Here is a 20,994-nt window from a genome sequence, read left to right as displayed (position 1 = left end):
TCCTCTGCTGCTTTTAAGAGACACAGCTGCCGACACTCTTTCGAGGTTTGGTGACAATTTCATTGATCCTTGCAGTGATCGCTGGCTAAATGGCCCCCTGGTGTTTATTACAGAAGAGGATGGAGAGGAGAGCATCTGTACAAATGAAGAGCTCGGAGAGACAGAGGCTCTGCTCAGACACAAAGATGGTGAAAATGAATCAAAATCTTAAGGGAGTTTTGAGTAAGTAACTGCTTGTATGCTGTTTCGGGGATTGCTGTTGGCTGTGGTCTGTATATCGAACATTTGCTTTCCTTTGCAAAGTAGGAAGTCTTTAAATAATGCATGGTCACCCTCTGGTGGCCACTACAGATACCACTATGGCCAGTGTGACCGCAGCCGAGGTTTTCTCCATGAATCAGCCCTCCATATCACTGTGCATTATTTTGGAATCAATAATTTAATCTGCACTGAATATGAACCCCAAACAATGTACAATGTGTTTTTCTCCCTCTCTCCAACAGCGCGCACAAGATTGATGATGAATAACCTGCAAATCATATAGAGAGGCGACAAAATGCACAGTTTCACTTTTCTGCGCCTGCTTTTGTTGCCATGAATATTACACAGAGAATCAAATTACACAGGCACAGGCTTTGTGAATGATTGATATAATGCAACAGCATGCAGTAAAAAATGACTACACAATGTTTTATTCATGAGGGGTTAGATAAACAATAAAATCTCGGCTGAAACGTGAACACCCACTGAACAATAGATTCATGGGAACAGCAAACACATTAGATTGTTGTATAATCGTCCTTTCTTGGTGTTATCGCTGGAAAATGTATATGTTTTCCCAGAGTCTGGATATAATCTGCATTCTGATGTCAGCGGCAGCAGGAGGCCCAACCTCCCCTCTCTGCTTTGAAGATTTTGACTTCAGAGGGAAACATTTCTTGAACACATCTCATCAGGCTTTATGGAATTTAGATAAGTGAGTTTGCATTCATGTTGGGCCTCTCTCCCTCTTCCCCTGCTCCTTGAATTGGACGCTTTCATTTGCCCCAGTGTCTCTCACTCTCCCCCAAACCATGACAAACAGATGCATTAGCTCCCTAATTGCTGAGATTACCAATGAGATGCCTTATGAGTTACCAGGGCTGCCTCCTAGAAATGAAAGCCACGGCCAATTTGCATGGGAGGTAATTGAATCGCCTGCAGTGAGGGAGAGAGGGGACGTGCCACGCATTACAGCCCAATTGGCTTCTCTGCGAGTGTGGCATGAAAAGCTATTTTTCAGCTACTGAATGCCAAGGGTTTTCGCTCTCATTCATGTGGAGTCCACTTCTTGCAGCCTTTCCCATCCACTCCAGCGTTTCTCCAGGCCCAGTGATGGCTGCTGAATTAGGGGGGGGGGTTGGTGCACGTTCAGGGGCCCTCGTACTTATGGGGAAATGACCAATCACTCCTTCATCTGGAATCCTGAGAACAGACATGCAAGCGGAGAGAGGGGAGGGTGAGAAAGGGGTGAGGGAGGGTGAACTGTGGGAAACGTGGAATAGGATTAACTGTTGCTGTACAATTCTCTCAGGCCGGCTTGAGAAATGCATTGGGACAGTGGTGAGATGTGCATGTCTCATGTTATCTACATGTGCAAATTGAATGCACTGATGAGGTGAATAGACGCTACAGCAGACACACACACACACACACACACACACACACACACACACACACACACACACACACACGCCCTTTTAATGTGAATATGACTCACTTTTCTGAAAGAAGTCCCCACATGCTGCCAGTATTGAGTGTTCTCAAGGTTATTTGTTGATATTTTTGATGCATTCAAATCATATTTTCATGAATTTCTTTCTGCAGGAATTCATATTTCTACTTATTTGCATATTGAGTATGTTTTCTACCCTTTTGTCTCCTTTAATCCACACAGCATAATTCTGTTATAGAAGCTGGTGTCATACTTTTTTATTCACAGCAACAATAAAACAATCTTCACCCGATGGTCCAAGCTATAACTGTACTCTGCTGGGGCTGTTTAAATTTCTTCATTGAAATAAATCAGCTAAAGCTAGGGTTAGGTTGGTGAATGATAGTTATGGTGTTTATTTTGGATAAAGTCACATTGAGGAATTTCCCTTAATCTACAACAATAGCCAATAATTAATTACAAAGTGAAAACAAGATCTTAACAGAAAATCAAAAACTTAAATCTCTCCGTCACAAAAGTATTTCGACTCTTTAGCGTCCGTCAGATTTCATTAGAATGTGTAGAACTTGATTGGAGTCCACCTGTGTTGAATTGATTTGATTGGTTCAGAAAAGGCACATGCACACCTGTGTAAATAAGGTCACACAGTTCACTCTGCATGTTAAGATAGAAACCAACATGTTACGCCAAAATAACTCTGTGTTAAACTCTGTGATAAATTTGGCGATGCAAATAGGGCACAAAACAACAGGGTTGAGTGTTCCCAGGAGCACATTGGTCTCAATATGAGACCGAAGAAGTTTGGAGCCACCAGGACTCTTCCTTGCACTGGCTGTCTGACCAAACTGAGTAACTGGGCAACAAGGAACTCAACGTCTCATTAACTGAGCTTCAGAGGTCACTCGAGGGGAGAACCTGCCAGAAGGATAAACATCTCAGGAACTCTTCACCGGTCTGTGAGTAGAAGAACTTGACCGTTCTGAGCTAAACCCATCAGCGGTAGGTTCAAAATTCAAGATTATCATTGAACATTAATGTCTGATGTGTGTGAGCACAACACATCTTTAACAGCTCCAATCTGAAATGGTGAAGTTGTATCTAAGACTCACACATCTTTACAAAGAATAAATGAGACAGGCCCTATCCCACAACCGACAGACGTAGACTGTAAATAAAAATGAAGGTTGACTTTGTGTCCAGAAAGGGAAGAAGTATTCTCTCAAACGACCAGCAGAGGGCGGCTCACTGGTTGCAAACAGGTTTCTGTAGAAGTCTATGAGAACATGAGCCTACTTCTCATTTGATTTATAGCATCGGCAAATATTTTCATACAGAGCTTATAGTCTAATTCTCTAGTTTAAAGTCTTTTTCAATACAGCATGATGTTTATTTTGTAAATTATGGTCCCATTTAGAGTCAAACACAATTAAGCATGGTATGCATGAGGATGTGGATACAGAGTGACTGACAGCTAATACCGTCCAATGGGTGCAGGTTTAGGTGGGTATGTTGGACCAAAGTGGTCCTTGACAAAATGTCAAACTTGGGGCTTCAAAATAGCAATTCACAAACAAAATGGGTGATGGTGGGTTGCCATTTGGGCGCAAAGCATGAGGGAAATGTTGAGTTTCGGACAAATGCAGTTGTCATTTGCCTGTCCAGCACCAATGTTGTATAAATAGCTGGCTTTGAAAGCAAATGGGGAGATGATGCTCTGATTGGTTAATCAGAATGGTGAGTAGTCACAATTTTTTACAAGCCATCTACTTTGAACAGTGGCCTATTTTCCTCCATCACACGAGCCAAAAGGATTTAGAAATGCACTTGAACTACACACTTCAGAGCATGAGCTTAGATTGGGCCCTAAATGTCTGCCATGAAAAGTTCTGGATCCAAGCATATTAAGTGTGAAGAAAAAAGCGACGAACAATAAAATGCAATGCAACCCATCCAGCAGTTTAGGGATGAATTGCCAAGACCTTCCAACATCTGATGGAAGCCTGAAACCAGCTGAGTGGAGGCTGTTACAGCAGCTCATTAATACCCATGGTTTTGAAGTGTGTGATGGTCACATGTCTGCACACTTTTGCCATATAATGTAAACCCATTTGCTGCTCTCACTGTTTTCTTGCAGTTATGTTGCAGTGAGCCACTTTTCTCCAGACATTACTGAGCTTCATTGTATCTTGTACAACAGCAGTCTCACAGCTTACATGGAGCTCATTTACTGCTCATGAATGTGTCTGTAATAGTGTAATGTAAAATGCAAAATGTGCAAATTGAAGCCTATCATCCTGACGGCTTCACAGCAATGGAAGTGATGTGACAGTAAAAACAATATTCATTTCCTGGAGTCTATGTATCATTGTGATGCCTGTCAGCTTGGATGGACAACAGATGAGGGTCTCTATCCTTTCTGTTTGCTGCATCTGCATCTCTTTTGTCATTAGACCACCGAAAAGAGACACATAGCCCGCTCCTATTTATTTTTAGTCCCGGCTCAAATGGGAATGAGGCCGATTACACTTCCAAGATTGACAATTTTATGCTGCCAAATTAAAAGAACCCTCTGAATTAGTGAGATAATTGCATGCAATCTCCCTTTAATGGGCCTGTCAGTGATTACCGGCTGCCTCGACCAGCCCTATCAGTGGCAGGAGAGGAGGGTGTGCTGAAATGAAATGTCAATCATATTAGCATAAATGAGTAAATTAGTGCAAGTAGCTCATTGTCAGAGTGAATCAGTCCTGATGTGCCACCCTGCGACCCGCGGTGGGGACTGACACTGTAAGGATGGATGACGTAGAAGTGAACAGGGAGACAGAGACAGAGGGGAGGGGAGAGTAAGGGAGACAAAGAAATTACATGTGAGCACATGGTGCTGACAGCTTATGAGAAGTACAATTATTATCTTCAACCAGTGAAGCACGCTGTTGTGTTCTTGCGTTAGTTGAGTCAGTGTTGCTGCAGACCAGGCTGCTGTGCTCTAGGCCCAGATTCAGAGGAAGATATCTCTGAAGTGTCGTTCCCCAATATTTGCTATTGCTCTCTAATATTTACTGACACTCTTCTCCTCCAGACGTCCCTTTGTTTCTCTAAGATGAAATTCTCAAACACAATGACAAGGTAAGCCTGAGAAAAAGACAGACTTTCCACTCCGACTGAAAGTCACAGGTATTTGTGATTTGCTTTAATTAGTTTCTTTGAAAAAGTCTTGAATGTTGAGCGGCAATTCAATTTTATTTGTAAGCGCCAACATTATTATTATTATAATAATAAATGCATTGTTACTGGAAGTTACATCTTCATAAAATCCAATGTAAACATAATACATATACTAACTGAGCTAATTTAAATAGGTCTATATACAACCTGTGTCATGGTTTCAGTTGTTAATGAGCTGTTACACATGTGTAATACAGCCTTGCTGCTCTGCCTCACTAATTAGTCAGCATTGCACAAAAAAACATTTTCCCATGGAAACCATTAATGATAAAACTGTTAATGAGACACTTTCAAAGTCTCAACAAAAAGGTCAATCCTTCCTTAGTTTTAAACATTACAATTTTATATTTCGGACTTTTACAAATGTCATCCTCATGTAAAATATCTGGTCTGAGACGAGTTGAATAAGCAACTGTAATTTGCTTAATGCTCTCTTTTTCATTGGACTGACTGTGTGCTAACTCCAGTACAGAGCTCTAACAACTCCATGTTGTGGCTTTAGAGTGCTGCGAAATACATTTTGAAATACATGTAGTAAAATTATATCTAATGTCTCAAATAACTTTCACTTCTACAGCTTTAATTACTATAATTCACACTCACACAAAGTGTCATGTGGTGCTCGACGTCACAAATAATTTAAAGGTAATTCAAATTATGATTAAAATGGTGCAGATCTAATTGGATAGAATTCCTTCTATTGTTTATATCCCTTATATCGAAAATGTAAAGAAAATATTTTACCCCAATAAGATTAAGTTTTGGGGCTAAAGCTCCATAGGCCGCCATTCATTCTGGACTACCTCATGAGCGCTCCCTACACATCCAGGAAGTCATGAGATTGGACGTTCTTCCTGTATTCGAAATTCTCTGGTTTAGTTAACAAAATATCTCTAACTTCTGTCATTCGTACTCCAAGTATCCGACACACACACACATACAGACACACACACACACACACACACACTCACACACCCACAGGCACTGGGAACCGAGTGTAAATCAAGGCAAAATTCCTCCAGTTGGACAATTCATTTGTCCACAGGCTTGTTAGGCAGGAAGAAGGAGGAGAGGGAGCGTGTGTCAATAAATCATCTGACGCCCGGCTATATTTATGCCCACAGCAAAGAGTTTAACAAGGAGAAGCAGTCCTTGAAGCAATATCCTAAGTGGCACTTCATCCCTGTCTTCTCCTTCTTCCTCCTCTTCTTCTTCTTCTTCTTCTACACCCCCTCCCTCCCTCTGTCATCCCACCACCCCCTCCTCATCCCTCATGAGGCTTCTGATTGTGAAGTGGCAGAAGATGCTTCAGCTACAGACAGACAGGAAGAGAGAGAGAGAGAAGGAGAGAGAGGGAGAGACGTACCCAGACACCCGCTGCTGCCGTCTCTGGGCTAAAATTATCCCATGAGCCAGAGATTTTGAGAACTTCATTTCCTTGTTCATAATTAAACTCCTCAACCTTAATCTGACCCAGTCATTCTCCTGCTGTAGCCGAGCGGGGGCCTTCCTGCAGCGCTTATTGAGTCCCACTTATTACAGGGATCAGAATCCATCCTCCACTTCAGCTGCCAAGTGTGGGTCACCCTATTCAATTATTATTTGCCATTCATAGTGCCAGAGATGCTGGAGATCCTGCTGGCCGGTGCATTCACATGGTGGTGAAGAGCGAGCGCAGGGTTCAGGAGAGGTGACCAGGCTTTTTTTCCGTGAGAGGTTCATTTGTTGATAATGTCTCCACTGTGCATAATATCCTGCTCAGTGCACAACTACAGAGGAAGCCCATAAAACAAAGCACTGTGCATGCCTGATCCTGTATTATGCTTGTCAGACCACTAGGTGGCAGTCCTGAACCAGGCCTCCTCGGTTCTTCCTGCTTGTTTCCCACACTCTTCCACCCACTGCTGCTTTAATTACTGCCATGAAAGAGGGAGCTGTTTGTTCTGCTGGCTCCTCACAGACTATCATCATCGCTCAGGCTGAGACTGACAGTGTTGTTTTGCTGTCAAAGTGATTTCCAAATCAGGAATAGAAAAGAAAAAAAAAGAATCTTATTGCAAACAATCAATGCTGAAAATAGCAGCTGTTCCTTTTCCTCCTGACCCTCTTTGCCAATTATTGTCACAGTCCAACTGAATGAAGGAAAATAGGGAAATCAAACGTACCTCAGCAGGGTTTTTCCCAAATACAACAGCCCTTGATTAGCTCACAGTCTCCTCACCAAGAGAAGGCTGGAGCCTGAGTCAATGTCATAAGGTGCCATAATCACCACGCATGGGGCTGGCTGCCTCGGCAGCACCTTCTGACCTGGATGAGCGCTACACAACATCTGAGAGGAAAAAAGGGAGCATGTAGGTTATCTGGCACTTTCACCAGCTGTGACAGAGACATAGCCTGGAAGTGTGTCTGACACCACGGCAGTATTAGCAGATCTGTCAGTGTCAGCCCCATGCCCTCAGCACTAGAGTAATATCATATCTAAAAAAAAAAAAAGAAGGAAGAAGTGCGATCCATCCAAGTTAACCCCACAACTGTGTGGGAAGGAAAACAACAGCAGCCAGATGATCGGCTCTGTTTCCATTGTTGCTGCACCCTTTATGAAACTGATTTAGTGTGAGCCCAGAAGTGTGTCTTGTGCTCAGCTACATGATTTGAGCTGGGGTGGAGAATGGGATACACGCTCCACACAAAAAGCCCCCGCACTCGGGTCGCGGTGGTGAGCCTCTGACCTCTCTCGCTCAATGGGCATTGTGTGGCCCCGTGGATCTGAGGGTAAAACAATCCCTATAGGTTTAACAGGCATGAAGGCAGGAAGGATAAAGCTGGGGGACACTGGAAGGAGAGGTTGTCTTCCATGTAGAAAGGGCTTTGCCCTCAGCGTGCCGTGGGTCAAGGCCAGTGGGGTAATCTGAAAGGAAGAAGGCCACTGACAAGGAGATAAAGGAGCTGGTGCAAGCCCACTTACCTGAATACTACAAACACATGAGCAGCTTTTAGCCCAACTTCTACTTAGTCTTATTCCTTTGAATTTGATGTCACCTGTCTCCGTTCTGTTTCTAAATAGTTGTGTGTGTATGAATAGCAAGGAATGGCCAGCATTCAGTGTGTCACAGCCCAGGCAAGGGGATTAGTATGCTATGACCTGCTTTACAGACAGTGGAAACAATAGCCTCTCCTTTGTTTTTTCATTCATCCTCTCTCTCTCTCTTGAAAACTGTCTTTTTTCTTTGTGGTCCTACCTCTGTGGAAGCATAATGTGTGCAACAAACAAGTACAATGAAAGTGTGACAAAATAATGCTCTCGGTGTTTAATCATCCTTGTCCACTGTTCTCTTTCATGTAACCTATTTTTTGGGTTTCTGGTCTAAAAAAAACAATCTAGAGCTGAATTCCAGGATTAGGCCTTGTGTCAAATTAATTCAGTTTTACCGGGCTATGGAACAGATGGCTGTTTCATTCAGGAGTCTGGGTAGTTTTGTTGCTTGGCAATCTCCAGCCAAACCAAATCAAAGATCATAAACTGTCACTTAGGGGGCAGTGGAATCTGGTTTTGCACACAATCTGACCGCAAAAGCATCGGCCACCATACAACCACGCGTTGCCACTCAGAAACCTGGTCGGGTATTAATTGGTGGTTAAGATGCGATGCCACCAAGGAACTGCTCCCAGGAAGAATAAAACCCACAAAAGTAACCCAAAAACAAATTAAGGGTCAGCAAAACTAGCCATAAAACCCATGTCCTGGGAGTATTTCGGTGACATGATCGAGGTAAAAATTTAGGACAACGGCAGAGCCACATTTGAGTGGCACAGATGTACTTTAAAGTCCCTACAGGAATATGACAGGAGTGTCTTTTTATTGGAGAGCCTTATTTTAGATAGCCTACAATTAGCCTCCTCCAAGGTTTAGCTTGTAAAACTGATCAAACTAATCAAAAATGGTTTAACACAACAGTTTAGGCATTAATGTCAGTTGAAGGACACGTTGCCTTTGAAGAAATGGGAATTTAAACGATATCCTGCTGCATTTCCACCATATTACATGACGGTTTCTGTTTATAAGGCTTTGAAATCATTCAAATGTTGGCAGATAAAGTTGATTTTAAATGTAAGTACTTCAGTATGTCATAGCCACTCATTTGTTGTGAGTTGAGGTGGTGGACGAGCAGGACCGGACGTTTTGATTTGGAGGCTGTTTTGTCCAGTAAAGTGATACGTACAAGCCATTATTTTGTTATTTGAATACTGTGTTCATTTTACCCAGAAACCTCGGTGTGTGTGTGTGTGTGTGCTCTATAATGGAATATGAACTCCAGAGTGGGAGCTGTGGGCCTGCTTGTTTTATAGGGCTTTTCCTCTCACTCTCTCTCTCCTCTGCCCCCGTGTCTCTCTGCCTCTCTCGCCCATTGAGTCAAGGCGGGAGTTTACAGGAACAGCAGGCAGGCAGGGCCTTGTCACACCGCGGAGCAACACAGGAATGTATTGTATGCGTTAGAAAGACAGGACAGCCGGGGCCAAATAGTGCGCCAAGTTCCCCAAACCCGGCCTGCGGACGTTGAAACGCGTTATATTTACTATCCCGCGACTGGACAATCAGAATGAATTATGGCGGAGTGTTTTACGTGACGTAAAGGGAGAGAACTTTATCGTTTGTGGCTGTAAAACAAGAATCACCAACACGCACACACAAGTGAGCCGCGGAGGGATCCTTAAGGTTGCCAGTGAGTGCTGCGGCGCTGAAAGCACACACAGTAAATTGAGGCTCCGGCTGCGGAGAAAACCCGGAGCGGAGTGTGATTTTAATCTGAAGTAAAAACGCGTTTAAAAGTGGAAAAACGAAATAGTAAAGTGTACCGGAGCTCCACGCGGTCTCAGAAACACACCACCCTTGAGTGAGACTGTCACATGTTTGATATGTAAGTAGATTTGAACCATTTTTAGCCTTGGCATGCTAATGGAGAGGCTGTGCATTGGAAGGAACTGTGTCTGTGCTGTGACCTCCATCCAGACTATGAACAATCTCTGGCTCAACTGTGAGAGCTTCAGACCCCAGATACACGGGGAGAGGAGCTGGTTGTGCTGGTGGACAGTAAACCGGGATGTCCAAGTGTCGAGAATAAACCGAAGGTCAGTCAGCAGTGCATAACCCCGAGGAGCCCCCCCCCCCAGCACGACTGGCACCATTGAATAGAGAAGAGAAAAGTTAGCATGAGCTACCCTCCAATGAGTCTATCAACGCTACATCAACGTTAATTCTAATGTTAATACGTCTAAATTCACGTCATGCGTTCTTCTTATTTCCTCCCCCAACTGCTTTGGTAAATCCAGGCTTGTACATAATTTACTACCCAGAATAAATGCAAACACATTGGCTTGGTCATTGGAATATGATATACAGTCGTTCCTAATGACATAATACCTTATTGATTTTCAAATAACTGGTTTTATGTTTTAATGTTGTTTTGTACTTTGCAGTCTCTCTACTTAACATGTGTACTGTGATGTTTCAATATTTGCCCTTGCCCTTCAGTTGAATTATGTTCGTTTTGCTCCATTATGCAGCTGCAGCAGTCTACTTTCATAAAAGTTTAACCTCATCAAGGATTTTATGGACAAACAGGAGTGCCAGTCATTAATTTTGGATGTCATAAACAAGTTTATGTGCATGCTGAGCTGCTTAGGCAGGCATACATAACAAAGCCAGAGCCAGTTTGGCTTAAGAGCACGCTGAAGGCCAGGTCCATGTGACCACAGACATGTTTAGATCTACAGTATCTAGACGGCAGCACACATCCTGTGCAAGCTCTTCCGTCTGTCTGCCCTGGAATACCGTCAGAGATAATGATTCTTCCCTTGAACTTCAGGGAATTATTTGGAAAGGGTAGCAAAATCAACACACCGTCTGTCAATTATCCCCCCGCTATTCTAGGTCCTTTGGCTCTTAAGTGTGTTCAGAGCATCAAAGGCCCATCAGAGATGTCGGCCTAAAGGGATGCAATTCATGGTCTAATCAAACATTTGGGCACCTCTGTGTTCAGTGTCATGTGCCACAGTTTTCAAAGAAATTAGAGATTAAGAAAAACAGAGGGGAGAAATCCCCCCCCCCATTGGAGCAACAAGACTTCAAACCCATGCACATGTGCTCACTCCCACTTTTTTTTGTGCTCATCCTTTCATGCAACACAGAAAACCATAATTTTCGTTACCCCTGTGAAGAATTGCGATACCAGAGCCAAAAATATGTATGGTCTTTGTTTATATTTTCTCTGATTGTATTAATATTACTGGCTACTGATGGCCCAGCACTTGTTATCAAGTGTCAAACAGATACAACTTGTTACATGTCATTTGATAAAGGATGCAGATGAAATGTTAGTGTTGTGCCTACGTTGCTGTTTTGATATGGACTCCATCACTCAGTGCATTTGGTATTGCAACTGTTATGCCTCTGCCTGGCCTGATAATACCCTTTCTCTACCAAGGCCCTTTCTTGACTGTCACGTCTGGTTGACACAAAGTGCTGCCACACAGATGGGGGTTCACCCTCCCTCCCTTGAAAACCCAGCTGTCCGCGGTTACATAATAGCGGAGCCTTGTTGGGCTCGCTGGACGGCTTTGTGCGCCTGTCACTGAGTGTGATTGTGGGTAAGATTAAGTGGCGGGTGAGAAACCACAGTTAAGGGGTTCCTACCTGGTATCCTGCAGAAACAACAGAACAAACAGAATCAGAGTTTTTTATGAGAGCACTTAGATGTGGCTCGGCAAGAATTGTATCCCCCTTTCACACCACACGTTGTGTTGATGAACAGTCTCTCTTGCTTACATGCTGGATTGTTAATGTATTGTCTAAGTAAACATCTCCAAGGGAGAATATTGGCTACATAGTCAATCCATGAACTGAGCATCCAGTGGTGGTGTATTTGGACAAATGGCACTTATTTTCTTAAATGTATTTAAAGCTGTAATACAATTCATCTGCACAGATTCAGAAACCTAAGGCTGTGCTGAATTTTTGTAGCCCCCAGCTACAATCAATAACTGCTTATGAAATATCATGTAATGTAATAAATTCACCTAAAAGGAAAAAATAAGGAAGATCTGAAACCACAGCCCAATGGCAATACAGCCAAGACAAGGACATGCATGTGATACCAGTAAAGATGATTTAATAACAACTGTGTTATTGAGCTCGAAGCCATAAAAATCATAGGTGGTGCATGGTGGGGTGGGGGGAGTTGTGTTGGGGGGAGTGGTGTTGCGAATTTATTGTAGAGAGGCCTGATTTCCCCAGGGCTTGTGTTGTTAATTCAGTGCATTATAGCACTGTTTACCCAAAGATGGGGCCAGAGCAGCTTCAATAGGGGTACGGGTCTCCCTGAGAAGTCGCCCCCAGAAGGACGCTCCGCTTGGCCTTGGGCCAGTGACTTCTGCTGGACTGAATCCTTTCAAAAGCTACTCCAAGTGCTCCATCTCTGTGTAACAGGCATCCTGTGGGCCTGCTGGACGAGATTCTGCTTCTTCCTCCTCTCAGTCTCCTTCTTCCTGCCAATCCAGACCAGCTTTTTCCTCTCTCCCCCTGCTTATAACAGAGAGCCAAGCCTTACATTAAATCTGTGTTTCTGCATAACCGGCCTTGTATGTTTCTCTCTCTCTCTCTCTCTCAGTCTGCTGGGCCCTCTTCTGTGTCTCTCTGCTTTCTCTTGCAGTGGAAATAGCGCAAGCCAAGACTCCCAGTGCAACGCTATCAGCGCTTTTTGCTCAACCTGAATTCTTCCAACACAACAGCAAATAAACAACACTGTGAAAAGGGAGGAGGAGGGAAGAGAAGGGGGTGCTGTGGAGAGCACGGCGGTGCCATTTAAAACTGTGGCTATGGAAACCCCTCTGTCTTCCCCCGTAATATGTGTTTACATTGCCGGGTTTGACTGACAGATAAAGGCACACTGGGGGAAGAGCCTCCTTTTAAAATGCATTGTTTTCAGCACCTCCTCCCTGCTTTTTTATTTTCTCCTAAAATAGGCCCCTCCTGGCAGGTCAAAATGAGGCAGAATAAATTACTTTTGCTGTTTTGCCCCTCTTTTCCTTCTGTGTTGAATTGACAGTTGCACCTCAGAAATTGCTTGCCTTAGTACCTGGAATTAAGCATTGTTGTCTCTGGCTATGCTCCGAGAACCCCTTTTATTGTAACAGTCTCAGTGAGGATTGCATATATGGCGCCTGCTGCTATCAAATGGAGGATATCAAAATCTCTTGGCGAGGCGTTCAGCCAAATCCTCCAGTAAGAAGGAGCCTTGTAAAGACACTGCCACTCTAAGTTCATAAATGAGGTGATATTGTGTGTTTAATTAGGTCATATTGATCAATGTTTTTACACTTTGTTGTCACTCTTGCAACTTCACATAGCTTCCTGAAGTTATCTGGAGGGCCTGTATGTGTTACGATGTCTAAGTGAGCCCATGTGAGTAGTCACAAAGATGTCACTTTGGAAAGACAACAAGATTTGTAGAAGTTTAAGTGATGAGGGCTGATGCTGGTGTTGATGTGCTGTAAACAAAAACATGTGATACATATAGCCGAATTAAGACGTTATGTCCGGCCTCCTGCATGTTGTGTCACCCCTCGTCTAATTGATCTGGAGATTTTTTTCTTCATATGCGAACGACATGCTTTTTTGGAGCTGTGTCTGAAATTTCTTATGACTAACACTGAATAATAATAACAATATTTTGCACCGTTACTTTATGATATTCATTGATCCTCATTCTTGCACTGCTCATCTCACACAGAGACTGAGAGCTTTTTGATGAATCACTTTCTGTTTGTAATGCTTCTGTAACCTAATGCTAAGTTGTGTTTGGGCCAGTTGTCTGGAGGAGACAAGCCATACTACAGAGACACATGCCAAACAAAACCCTTGGTTGGCACTATAATGTGGGCATCATGCCTTTGCCAGCCTTTACTCTGTAGGGCCTGTGCCAGCCTTTTATAAATGCCCTATTTGGCAAGAGCCGTGCCCAGCAGTGTCTCTTAAGGTTCTGGTTCAAATACCCTCTTCAAATGTGAACCTGATCCAAATCCTAAATGATCCAAATGATGCGTTCCAAATTGTAAGCTCTCATATCATATTCAGAGGAAACCTGGATTATGTCTTATCAACTCGACTGGCAACAGATGGGGGAAAACTGGAAAGTCATATGTGCAGCCTCATTTTACTTTATTGTCACACATTATAGTAGATTTTGTTCGTTAATCTCAGCATCCTCCTCCCTCACCATGCATGGAGAAAAAGGTGGCAGCTGCAACACATTAGCGTTCATGGTTTGTTTTCTCGGTATTCAGCTCGGGAGGTGTGTCACCCAGAATTACAGCAAAAGACCAATTACAGCTGAATGTCCTCTCTTTCATCAGCATTTCAATGCAAAGATTTGAGATCCGACCCCCAGCCAGCACCAGCCCTATTTTCAACCTAGCCCTGCAGTCTTCAGGCCGATTATCAGCCCCAAAGAATAGTTGTTGCCCTCAAAGGCCTTGTAGTCCCCTATCTAGCAGCCTCCCCATGGAGTCAAGATAAAGTTTTGTTGTCACAGTTGACTGGTGGGTGGTGTAGGATCCCTTTCAACCCCACCCGCTGTTTTAGCAGGGATGCAAAAGGTCATTCCTGAAGTGTGCCGGCATCAGTACAGAGGAGCACTCAGATCATTGTTAGGTGCCTTTTCTTGGGTGGCCCTGTCAGCCCATATAGCTTTCTTCCCATCAAACCCATCTATATGGTGTCACCTTGCAAACATTACATTTTATATGCCAAAGTTTGTGCCCCATGTTTCCCTGAAAGCCTCGGTTTGTGTTTATCCTCCTTCAAACAGAGCTGTCTTGCTTCCATGTTGACTCCACCACCTATCTCACATCAAACTGCTATGCTAATGTATTCCCTTCTTTTTTTGGTCCAATTTCACTTCATTGTTACCCTTTGTAGGTTAAGGCACTCATGCTTGAAACAGCACAAACATCAGCCCCCATAATAGGGACGAGTTCAGGCACAACAAAAGGCGCGTCTGTAAACAATAGGCTAAAAGAGTGGGGCAAGAAAATGATTTGGCTGGTAACAGCTGAAATACATCCAATTTCAATATATGAGAAGATTGGTCTCTTGAGCATCTCGGGGGCCCAGGAAGTGAATTACATCAGCTGTTTTTCAATATAATGCCTTGTATCAAGGTACTGATATTACACACAGAAAATAGTTTTTCCATAAAATGCTCCTTTGGTTTCAACATAGACTATTTTCTGTGCCGGATAAGTACAGCTGCTTACTATTCTTTCTTTTTTTTCACATCCATTCATTCGCGTCCAATTCATCTTCTCTGCCTGCCACAGTTCATATTGATATATGCTCAGGGGCTGCGCTGTAACAGGTAACTTAATCACTCCGTCTTCAACATGTCAATTTCATCCACCTCTCTGCCAGCCCACTGTGCTGTTCATCATGTCTGCATTACAGTTAGCTATTTCACGTCAAAACAAGCGCAGCTCCCCAGACTGCCGACATTGATTACAAACCTATGGCCTTCGAATCACTAATTCAAACGCGCATATTTTGTTCAATTATAGTTTTAAATATTCATAGCCTAGTCTATCTCTCCGTTTTGAATGTGCTGTATGTTTTTGTATAGTTGGGTTTCACTTTTTAACAATCCAAAAAAAATGCATGCACCAAACTTTGAAGTCATCTGATCAACTTTAAAACTCAGTTACGGAATATTACTTCAAAGCATTTTATGCTGTAATTGCTCTGCTTTAATTCCAGCAACACTTATTTCAAAATTAGCTTTTCTTCCTGATGGCTTTTTTTTATTGTCAGAAGTCTCTATCTGTCATTTTAGATAAACAAGAAAGATCATGTTATATAATTGGTTGTCAGCTCTTTCAGACCAAAGACACAGACAATAACATTACTAGTTCTGTCCTCAGACCAATTCACATCTGCAGAGGCATCTGGAACCGTCTGCAAAGGTGAGAAATATTAATAATACATCCAACTACATTGTAGTTTTTAAGAACACTATGGGGCTGCATTGTCGCATGGACAAAGATTAAGACGTTTGAAAACTATGACACTGTCATCTACTTTTGCTCTCTGATTGTTTCTTATCAGTCGCAGCTTGAAGGCAAAATGTCATCCCTTACAGTTCCACCTCGTCATCGGTATAGCAAAGAAATCTTTTCACTACTGTTGTTTCTCATTTGTAGTAGTCTGCTCACTGTTTACACCAGCACCAACATGCCCAGTGTGCATTGTGATTTATCAGGTGTGTTTGTATGAACAGGGATTATTACTGATACAGAGATTGTTTCAGTTAAAATGCTGTTTTAAAACAAGAATGTATTAGTATGGATGTAGCATAAGGGATAAGCAATAGAGAACTGAGCTATGGCCAATTAAAACAACCTGTGAGATAGCAGAGTTACAAAATAAGCATACAAACTAAAGGGTACAACTGTTTGTTCTTCTTCTAGAGAAAATATGCAGTGTAGGTTGTTCCGTACTGTCTTGATAGTGGATTCAACACTGGCAGCCATCTTGGTTGTTATTGAAAATGCTTCAGCAGTGCTCTCATTGGACGTTCTTATGTGAGTCAATCTCTCCCTATTTTAGATAAATGGTTGTGATTAGCCTGAACAGTGTCAGGTGCTAATGTGCTTGCAAATAGTTGTATTTCCAGGCTAACTTTAGTCCACATCTGCATCCGGTATACAACATAGGAACGCAGACATATTTTTGTTCCAGCACTATGTCGGATCGAAGTCTTTGTAAAAGGGACAAGGCATGGCATGTTGTGTTGTGTATCATGCCTGAGATCCCAGATTGCCAGCATACTATGTAAAATCACACACTGGGGCAGCATTACCGTGGCTTTGTTTGGTTCAGAGTAAACAAGCTAAGCCAGCGTAATGAGGTGTGTTCTTAACAGCAACAAAGTAGGATCTGTACAGGCTAAGGTATAGTTGTAAAACAGTGCATTAAACATTTTAATAAAAATAAATTATGATGAAATTGTATTTGAAAAGTAAATATAAAATAACAAAATTAGTGAATTCTATTGTTATGAACTGATGTTTCATATTAGTGTTTTGTGTTAATTTATTCAATTACTTCCAGTTTTTGTTAACATTTTTGGTCACCGTAAAACAGCCTCATGCAAAATGATTTTTTTGTCCAAATTGCGAAGCCTCAAGGTATAGGTGAGTTGCTGAGAGGTAGGAGGGGGATTTGTTAATTGGTGCATGATGCATATGTATTTTTATGTTTCTTCTGTTTTACACAGTTTCTGTAAAGATGGCAGGCAGACTCCGTCGTAAGCAGCTTACCAAACATGGACACATTTTTTTTAAAGTTTATTATTTTTCACAATACTGTCAAAACTTTATACATGGAAGAACATAATATATACCCCTGTATATACCTACACCTATATCCATAAACATATAGATATATACGCAAACATGACACTTATTCACACATATACATATAGATACATACCTACATGGACAAGTTAATGTGAACTGGACACTAAGCTTTTCACATCAGTCTTTACAGTTAGGGGTTATCCTTAGGTTTAGGGTCATGGGGTTGGGGTGATGCACAATCTGTTAACAACATTTTATGAGGGAGAAAACAGCACTGTATTGAGAAAGAGGAAGCATCCTGATGGGCTGCTGTGGTTGACTAGTTCCTAGCATGCCACCATGCTAGCCTTATTTACAAGACTATACATTTGGTCTTTTGGATTTTTTGCTTTGTCTAGTGTGACTGGCCCTAAAGTTTTCTACAGGAATAAGTTTAAAGATTTACAGCACTAAAATATAGATTTGTAATTGGAAGCTGATCAGTACATCTACTTTATCATCTTTTCCCCCTCTTTATTCTGGCCCTGAATCGCTGACAAGATGCTCTCTGCGATTTACAGGAATTGTGATGGTTTGTCAGTCACAGTGAAGCTCACCCACTGGGCTCCGTGACCCACAATGGAGCAGTTCCCAGTACGCTTGCAGTGGTGAGTTCCCCTACTACAGAGATGATTCCCCGTGCAGTTTCTTTTCATCTCTGCTGAAAAGACAGCGAGCACTTCTCTGTCCTTGCAGGGTGGACACCGTAATTTTGAGTGCTCTTAACCTTGCTTGGCTTTGTTGAGAGCGGGGGTCCTTCCTTCACTTCACTTGAACACACTGTGAGAAAATGGAGTGTTTAGAACTCAGCGCCAGTGCCGATGTGACTGTTTGGAGTTCATGAATTCAGAGATTTTCAATAAAGCCCCCACCCCCCCTGAAAGAAAAAGGTAGACTAAAGTGCTCCAGTGTCACCTGAACATGTCCTATCTGCTTTGATTTTGAAACCAACAAGGTCCCACAGTTTATTTTCACCTCAGAAATAGGGAGGATTTCATTGCTCATGGAGAGAATAATACAAGGAGAGAGGAGAGACTGATTGAATGTCTGCTAAGCAGTTCAGGCTGAGCTGTGGCTTGTGAAAAAGTTTGATCCCATTTGATCAAATCAGGTAAGAACAACGGCTGAAAGATTAATCTGAAATATGACCTTATAAGGCAGCGGAATAATTCCACAAGTGCTTTTTAATATCTCGCCGTCTATCAAGGCTGTATGTTTGGATTATACATATACTGAGGTCCTGGCTGCAGGGAGAGACTGTGATTTAAAAAAAAAAAAAAAAAAAGCCAAGATGAAACTGATTGCACACATTTATTTAAGAATTCAGGGGTAAACTGTGGAGAAGTCCCTTTTTTTTCCTGCAAGTTCCTTATTTACAAAGCGGTGGGTGTGTGTTTGTCAGGTGTTAAGTTTAAACAGCAGGTTCCACACATGCACACACGGCATCTGGGAACAAGCCGGATGCCCATTGCACTTCGCAAAGTGGCACTTCCTTCCTCTACACACTCCAGACTACGCGTTGAACTGCTGCCTGGCAACCATCTGGACAGGGCCCAACTGTTGTAACTGTGTGTGTGTGTGTGTGTGTGTGTGTGTGTGTGTGTGTGTGTGTGTGTGTGTGTGTGTGTGTGTGTGTGTGTGTGTGTGTGTGTTTAGTGTCCATGTGTGTGGCCAGGGTAACCTTTAGTGCTGGATTGTACTGATGTTCAGCGTAAGTGTGCATTAATGACGGACTCTTGACAGCCATATATCCTCACTGTGTACATTATTGTCAGGTATGGGCTGTGTTTGGCTATTGTACACGTGGGTGTGTACCACGCATCCGCGTGCGTGTGTGAATTCTGCTCCACTCTTGTTAGGAAATTCCACACCACATTATTGGGTCGTCTTGGTGATTGTATGGCTTGATTCCCAGCCTGGATCCTAAGGGATAAAAAAATAAAATCTCCTGAATGATCCATCATCAGTTAACTTGCTCAACAAGAGTTGACACTTTTACTGTCCAAAGATGAGATTAATTGAAGAAAGCTTCTACATTAAAAATGCATATTTAACATTTTCAAAGGCTAACATAAATTAACAGAAATAGAATATTTTGGCTTAGTTAAGCCAATTAAATATTAATGACCCTTAGCCTGTCCACTGGAATTTGTGTTGTGCATTTATAACTAGATTTGATGATATGAATAAGGACTCCCAGCAAATCTGGGCATCTTTAAATAAGTTTTTGCTGCTGCTTCTATTCTAACTTTATTTTCCCTCCTTCTAGTCAAGCGCTGATATCAGCTTAATCATAATTATAAAGGAAAAGTGTTTCTGGATGAAGTCCAAACTGCTGCCTTGATGACGGCTGGGGAAGTCACAGCATTGGGCCGAAGGTGATGCATCATGGTCATCCTTGCGGGGAGGCGGTGGTGGGGCACAAGTAAACACTCTTAAATCATCATCCTGCGACAGATGGGGGGTGTCACATGACCCCCCTCTCTCTCCACCATCCCTTCTGCCTCTCCCTCAACACACACAATCAACGGTCAAAGTGACGAGACAAATGTGACCGACTCCAGGCCACATTTGTTGCAACAATTTGTGAATAAGTTCAGATTTTCTTCTTTGTTTGATCAATTGTGAATTAGACAAAAGCCAGACAGGCCACGATACTATGACACCACGTGGGAAGTGTGAATCTTGTTCCTCATGAGCCAGACAGGATTATAACAGAGAATTAAAGTGTGAAGTTTTCATGGTAACACTCTTTTGTCAAGTCATTCTTCCTCTGTGGGTGGTAACAGTTATAGAAACAGTGGCTGCATATGAACAGCGATGGCAATATCAACCATAATCTACTGTAGATGGCCTTTTTCTGATTCTGTTTGAGTATTGCAGAGTAAAAGACTCTTGCTTTCCACTTTGTATCAGTTTCAGTGATCGTCTTAATTCTGTGTCGAGGAGGTCCTCGAGCTTGGTGTTGAGCTTGTCTGAACAGGCATCACAGCATTTTAAAAAACGCCATATCCTTGTTAAACAAGAGTCCCATAAATAAATGCATGACACTCGACTGCACAGGAGGTCTTCGGCATCATGTTGTTGCCTTCCCACATGAGACTTAACATACCATACGATCCCAGCGCTTTTAAGTCAGTTTGCAGTCACGCAGACGGCCGAAAAGATGAATCTCTCTCAAGGTGAGCGCTGAAAATACAGCACATTTTGAAGCCGCTTCTAAAATAAGGCCGCGACAAGAGCATAGAAAGCAGATTGTGGCGCTCTTTATAACAAAATATGAAAGAGGGAAAGAAGAGAGGCTGCACCCCCTTGATAATAAACAGCAAGTTTATGCTGAAAAGAAAAAAGAAGGCCCCTACCCCCACCTCCCTCACAGCCTTGTCTGTGCGCTTTCTGCTAACACACACACACACATCCCTTAGCCTATATAAGCAGACAGCAACTGAGCTGACCCCCCCTACTCCTCCCTCCACCCTGCATACTCTCCTTTATTAAACATACAAAAGCTGCCTTTGCAGCTTCAAAAATTCATTTGGATATTTCTGTTTTGGCTTCCAAGTAAAACTTCAAGTACAAGAGGATCTCTCTCTTTTTTCTTCTTCTTCTTC

At 42.6% G+C, this 20,994-nt stretch overlaps 1 long non-coding RNA gene across 3 annotated transcripts; it reads left to right on the top strand.

Annotated features, from left to right (window-relative positions):
- The first annotated feature begins 1,825 nt into the window (after positions 1–1,825).
- LOC109631618 (uncharacterized) lies at positions 1,826–20,130 on the top strand. 3 transcript variants are annotated; one of them, XR_011239629.1, is made up of 3 exons: positions 1,826–2,713; positions 17,905–17,991; positions 19,653–20,130. It is a non-coding gene; the product is annotated as an uncharacterized lncRNA (long non-coding RNA). The 3 variants fall into 3 exon arrangements; XR_002202848.2 differs by lacking the exon at positions 1,826–2,713 and adding an exon at positions 9,575–9,855; XR_011239628.1 differs by lacking the exon at positions 17,905–17,991.
- Positions 20,131–20,994: the final 864 nt, after the last annotated feature.

This window comes from Paralichthys olivaceus, chromosome 20 (assembly GCF_024713975.1).
Source record: "Paralichthys olivaceus isolate ysfri-2021 chromosome 20, ASM2471397v2, whole genome shotgun sequence".
NCBI classification, from domain to species: domain Eukaryota; kingdom Metazoa; phylum Chordata; class Actinopteri; order Pleuronectiformes; family Paralichthyidae; genus Paralichthys; species Paralichthys olivaceus.
Note: the sequence above shows the minus strand (reverse complement) of the source record. Positions and strands in the feature narration are given on the sequence as shown.